The following is a 7017-nucleotide window of genomic DNA, read 5'->3' on the forward strand; positions in this document are numbered from 1 at the left end:
TGTACATCTTATGTTCACATATGTGATAAATACACAATATATTGCTACTACTTTTCTTCAGAGAGTGAACTTTCAGAGCAGTTATTAAGGCATCTCATCTCTCCCTACATCTGAAAAGAACCCACCATGGTTCTGGATTACTGAATCCTCCTTGGATTGTTTGAAAACTCATTTCCAAACATATACCTGATGCATAATAGACACACAAGTAAATACTTGGTGAATGAATAAATTAATGTTCTCTTTCCTGAAAATAATTTTTTTGTAGTTTTTATAGAAGAAAATCCAGGAAATAATTCTCAAGGCTATATAGTAGTTCAATTAAGAAAATATCCATTCTAGGATAAAGAAGATGTGGCACATATATTCAATGGAATATTACTCAGCCATAAAAAGGAACGAAATTGAGTTATTTGTAGTGAAGTGGATAGACCTAGAGTCTGTCATACACAGTGAAGTAAGTCAGAAAGAGAAAAACAAATACCGTATGCTAACACATATATATGGAATCTAAGGAAAAAAATAGTTACAAAGAACCTAGGGGCAGGACGGGAATAAAGATGCAGACCTACTAGAGAATGGACTTGAGGACATGGGGAGGGGGAAGGGTAAGCTGAGACAATGTGAGAGAGTGGCAGGACATATATATACTACTAAATGTAAAATAGATAGCTAGTGGGAAGCAGCCGCATAGCACAGGGAGACCAGCTCGGTGCTTTGTGACCACCTAGAGGGGTGGGATAGGGAGGGTGGGAGGGAGGGAGACGCAAGAGGGAAGAGATATGGGGATATATGTATATGTATAGCTGATTCACTTTGTTATAAAGCAGAAACTAACACACCATTGTTAAACAATTATACTCCAATAAAGATGTTAAAAAAAAGAAAAAAGAAAAAAGAAAATATCCATTCTAAAAAGGAAGTATGCTTACCTAAATTCCCAGGAGAGGTGGGCAGGGGGTGAGGCAGAGACAGAAAGGGAGAATGACAGGTGTAGATGAGCTATTTCAACTTTTACTAAATGATACAGCAGAGTTAACATGTATTGAAGTAGGAAGTTAATGGTCAAATAAGTAAGATTAACAGAAAAGGCTTACATTCAATTTTATATGTATACTTTTTTCCTGACGTATTTTTAATTCTTTTGGAGAAGGGCGAACTGAAGGAGGGAAAGAAATCCAGTAATCATGTATTCTTGGTTTATTACTACTCAGCTTGCATTTTAAGATTAATATAATACTGATTATTATTCTACATCGTGCTTATAATGCTTCATTCAGCACACACTATTGCTAAATACTTTGTACACATTATGTCATGTGGCTCCTAATTGACAACACTGCTTCTCATAACAAATAGCGTTTCATATATTTATAACATTTGTTACATCCATTTTTTGATCCTTTCAACAATCCTATGAAATAAATATTATAATTTCTATTCAATGGATTTGTAAATCTGAGGCTCAGAGACATTACTGTGTTAGTGACAGATTAATCAACGAATGAAAACACCAAGTCCAAGTCTGATCTCTGCACCCTGCTGTATCTGGAGTATATATTATTCAAGTCATCCTTGAGGTCCCACTGTTATATCACACTTGACTCCTCCTATCCATTGTCAGTCATGTAACCAATCAAACCAAACCCATTTTTATCATAAAAGGGTATCAGTTTATCTCCACATATTTAAAGAGATCTCAGTTTAGGTCCATTTGACTTGGTATATAATGATAACTGTTCTTCCTTTAATTCTTAGGGAATTAAAAATTCCCCAGAGAAGTCCATTTATCTCCAAAATTATGCAATCATGCTCTAATTGAATACAGTCACATGGCTATGATTTACTAAAGAGTTTTAAGCCACACTATCACCTGCTTACTCAATGTAAGCAAACTGTGTGCAAATGCAATGAATATCTCATTCAATGAAGTGACTGTAACATCAAAAATTAAACTGAAGATTATTTCATATCATGTTCACTGAGCATATGATCTAATTAAAGCATGTAAATTATTAGAGATAACCCATCTCGGTAGCATGTCAAATGAAGATACCCTATCTATCATTAGGAAATAAAGTTTGCGAATGATGTTGAACAACAGCTATAAAGTACAAGTGTAACCAGAAATTTTATATTTTGAGATATAGAAATAAAGAATCATAACTCAAAATTTGTATAATATTACACTTAGCTACATTTGACTAACAATAAATCATGCCAAGTTTAGAATAAGTGTTTCTCATAATATTGAAATTATTGAAGTGACAGAAGTAATTGTCACTTTTACAGCAGTATGAACTCAGTTTGCATGGTTAAGTCTAGAATGTTTCTCAAGGAATCTTAAAGTAAAAGCTCTCCTGATAAAGTACTTTTCTACTGATTGCTCTTATCAAATTATTTATTCTTAAAAGTAAATATTTCACTTCTCATTTCTATGTTTAGAAACAAAAATGTAAACTAAATCTCTGAATGAAGCTCTCAGCAAAATATGAGAATACACTTTTTTTGTCATTTCCCAAAAGCTCTCAGTAGTAGCAAATGAAATAATATGTTTCTGCTTTTAAAGTCTTAACTATCCTGAAAATACTTGCAAAAATCCAAATGATGAGTAGATATCATTAAGAAAGCAACAGCAGCACTCACTCATGTGCCCTTTAATAGAATACGTGATCCAATAAGAGAATGGTTTACAGAAAGGAACTTAGATAAAATCAGTCTTTAATGGATGTAGAACATTGAAAAACTGGCCATGGTATTTATTTTCTTAAGCTCAAAGCAATTTGTAATGATTTTATTCTTCATGAGTGAAAAATCCCTCGCTATCTATCTTACAAAGTATAGAATTGCTTTGCGTTCAACCAGTTGCCTAAATGAGAGTGGGGTGGAAAAATGAGAAAAGCATAAAAAAGGAGGATGTTTGTAAGAGTAATAAATAGAGGAAGGGGAAAGAGAGAGAACAATGGAGAGAAAAAGAATGAGAGAAATTTTAACTTCTTAGGCTATAGGCTATTATTTGTGATGTCCCCCCCCATAGTATCACACGTCAAAATGTATGCACATCCTCACTTAATACTGTTTCTATATAACCATGTAAAAGTAGATGGTTTGTATGCTATTGGTTTGGTTTGTACTGCAAATGACTACATGAAATTGCAGCATTTTGTGCATCTTTAATATTAATCTATTTTAAATGGACTATTTTCTTTCTGTATTGGGGAACCAATAACTTTTAGGTCTCCAATATTTTCAAAGGCTCTTGAAAAGCTAGCAGGCCCCAGGAATCCGTAAGGGGCAAATGTATAAGGCAGCCCTGCTAAAACAATTTGGCTATTGGCCGTTAAGCTACCACTCTTTCAATTGCTCATCTTGGAAAAATGTTCAATGTTTTCTACTCCTTTTTTTGAAAGTCTTTAATGCAACTGAATGCAGATCTTAGAATATCATCAAGGTATATGTTTCTTAGGGCCTGTTTTAGGATATCACATGAGTATGAGTTTAATTTTGAAATTTTATCCCATTCTTTATAAGATAATAAAGGCACCATCATTAATCATGCCTGCCTAATGAGTCTACCTTGAATTCTAGAGTCAACCTCACACAATTTGTTCATTTTCATACAAATCTTTTTATAAAAATTTTTATTGGAGTATAGTTGCTTTACAATGTTGTGTTAGTTTCTACTGTACAGCAAAGTGAATCAGCTATACATATACATATATCCCCTCTTCTTGGATTTCCTTCCCATTTAGGTCACCACAGAGCATTGAGTAGAGTTCCCTGTGCTATACAGTAGGTTCTCATTAGTTATCTATTTTATACATAGTATCAAGGGGAAAAGGGGTGGCGGGTGGAATGAATTGGGAGATTGAGATTGACTTATATACAACATTTTCATATAATTCTTTCCATTATTTCACTGAAATAAAAAGTATTGTCAGAGACAAGGCTTAAATAAGAGGGACAGAAAATAAAAATACATTTGGAAAATGAAGTAGTTACAGTTAATGTAACAATTATATACAAATAATTTGAAACATATATACAGATAATTTTGCAGAATCCATGGCCCTGTTCTGAGTAAATGATTACCTTTGTTTTAAACACCAGTAAGTTGTGTTAAATTTTAATTCCCCCTCCCCTAAATAAATGACAATTCTTTTCTTTTATATGTTTTACCTAAGTTATCAATGGTTTACCAAATTAAAAAGAAAAAATCAAGTATCACTTAAATATCCAGAGTTTATTTTATCTTTGACCTTCCCTGACCTCAACACCAGCTCACCAGGATATTTGCTCCTTACAGGACTAAAAGCCACACTCCTCTTCAAATCTCTGTTTAGAGGCCCAGCTTCACTTCCTAATAAAGACTGACAGAATAGATTCTTAACAATATACTACTTTTTTTGATTGTAGTAAAATTGCTTTACAATGTTGCGTTAGTTTCTGCTGTACAATGAAATGAATCAGCTATATGTATACCTATATCCCCTCCCTCTTGGACCTCCCTCCCACCCCCCCATCCCGCCCATCTAGGTCATCAAAGAGCACCAAGCTGAGCTCCCTGTGCTATACCATAGTTTCCCACTAGCTATCTATTTTACACACGGTAGTGTACATATGTCCATCCTAATCTCCCAATTCATCCCATCCTCTCCTTCCCCCCTGTGTCCATATGTCTGAACTCTACATCTATGTCTCCTTTTTGACAGATAATAATACCTTAAACTAAGGTTTGCATAGGGGCAGGCAAGTATCACAAACATATGAAGTAGCCTAGCACAAGACTGAGATCTGAAGAGCACAAATTCCAAATTATATTTACAATATTTTAAAACATTTTTATAGCTGAATAAAATTACTACAATCATCAATTTTAAGACCCCATAGTAACCCTTAATACATTCATTATGGAATTTTCTTATGTTTAGTAATTATTCAGTAAACTGATGGATAGATAAATTGACGGATCAATAGAAGAATGGTGGAATGATTGGGTGAATGACTTTTGATGAGAACACTTATTTTTGTCTGAGTACAGCCACTCAAAATTAAATAGGTAAATAACTGTTTGCCTTTGAGTAAGACCAATTCTGGCTAGACGCTTATTGCATGCAAAGGCTGGTGAAAGCAAAATAAGCATTTCACAGAAAAGTAAAAGAAAATCAAAAAGTACCATTTCCCAATACTACTGCCTGAGGAAGATTGTAAGACTTTTCAAAACACCTTAGGTATTTCCACTAAGACCAAGAGACACATGAACATGGAAGTGCTCATGGTGACGATCAGTCCAAATGTCTAATTTTAGAAAAAAGAGATCTAGAAAATACTTTCCCATAAACCATAAAAATTTAATAGAACCAATACCAGAATTCTCTAAGATTCTTTCCAGAGTATCTCACTCTTTAAGGGAGGAGAAAGATAGCTTCCTACTAATTGTGATTCATTTTTTCCATGTACTTTCTCAAAAGTTGCAAGAATATACCATGTTCTAATTAACACAATGAACTATATCAATGTTTCATAAGTTGCTACCATTGGATCTTTGGATGTTTTTGGAGTTAATCTCAATAATTTGAGAGTTCCTGAGTTACATCATAAGAGGCTTTATGAAAACTATCAACTTTCACACTATTTAATTCCCATCATAGCCACTATGCAGATTACAGATGACCCATGAGCATCACTGGAGTTAATCTGCATATAACTCATAGTTGGCCCTCCATATCCACACGGTTCCTCTGCATCTGTGAATTCAACCAACCACAAACCAACTAGTACTATAGTATTTACTACTGGAAAATATCCACATATAAGTGCACCCATGCAGTTCAAACCTGCATTGTTCACAGGTCAACTGTATTTTCATTAGCGAACCTCTATGGACCATAACTCCTGGTATTCATGCCTTTATAAGCCACTCTAGACGTTGACTTGGAGCCAGACCATATGACTTACACTGGCCTACAGTACAGCAGAAATCATGATGCAAACAAAGGCAAACCTGGGGCAGCTTTTCTTGAAACTCTCTCAGAGCCCATTCATGCTCTAAGGAGGTCAATGCTAGAGCACAGCAGAAAGAGAGAGAGGCCATATGACAGAGCACTGAGACACCACACAGGCAAACAATGCCCAGTTCCCCAGATGAGCCCTGATCAAATTACTGATGCACAATATTGTGGGAAATAATGACTATTGTCTCTTTAAGAACTTAAGCCACGAAGTTCTAAAGTGATTTGTTACACAGTGATAAATATATACCTAATCAAAAATGGGTAAAACTATTAATTAGAAAAGAAATATAAGGCTTGAAGGGTGGGAGTAGGTAAGAGGACAACTAAGTATATGCCAAAAGACTACTGTAGACACATGTCAGCATCTTTAAAAGAACCCACATCACCCAAGCACCAAGACTATAGTGAAGGGCATAAGATTATCAGAAAGAGAATAGAAATTGTAACCACCTTAAAATTACATGACTTTAAATGATTTTCACATTAAATATAATAAAGATTAAGTATAACAACATCTTTCAATAATCTTATAATATAATATCTCATTATTCCCCTTGGTACAGATAAGGAAATGGAGATCTAGAAAGATTAAGCAACTTGCCTCAGGTCTCTTAGGTGTTTAAAGGATGGCTGCAAGACAGTGGTTGATTGTATAAAGATTAGACAGATTTCTTACTGTCTACTGGATAGATGATGGAGCCCATAACCCCTAAATTAGTATACCTCTTAGTAAATGTCATTTGACTTTTGTGAAAGGGTCAGTATATCATATGAAAGAAATATTAAGTTGGGAGATTAGATTAATTCTACTGATGATATTAAATTACATTCATACTGGAACAGTAGTAAATATCACTTTTTCTCTTTTTAAAATGTTAAAGGTTGTCTCCTTTGTGTTTTTTTTCAAATAAATTCTTATTAACATTTTATTTTTCTCAAGCAGTTTAAGGTTCACAGCAAAGTTGAGGGGAACGTACAGAGATCTTCCATTTACCCCTGTCCC

The sequence above is a fragment of the Lipotes vexillifer genome, unplaced genomic scaffold (genome assembly GCF_000442215.2).
Source record: "Lipotes vexillifer unplaced genomic scaffold, Lipotes_vexillifer_v1.1 scaffold465, whole genome shotgun sequence".
NCBI lineage: Eukaryota > Metazoa > Chordata > Mammalia > Artiodactyla > Lipotidae > Lipotes > Lipotes vexillifer.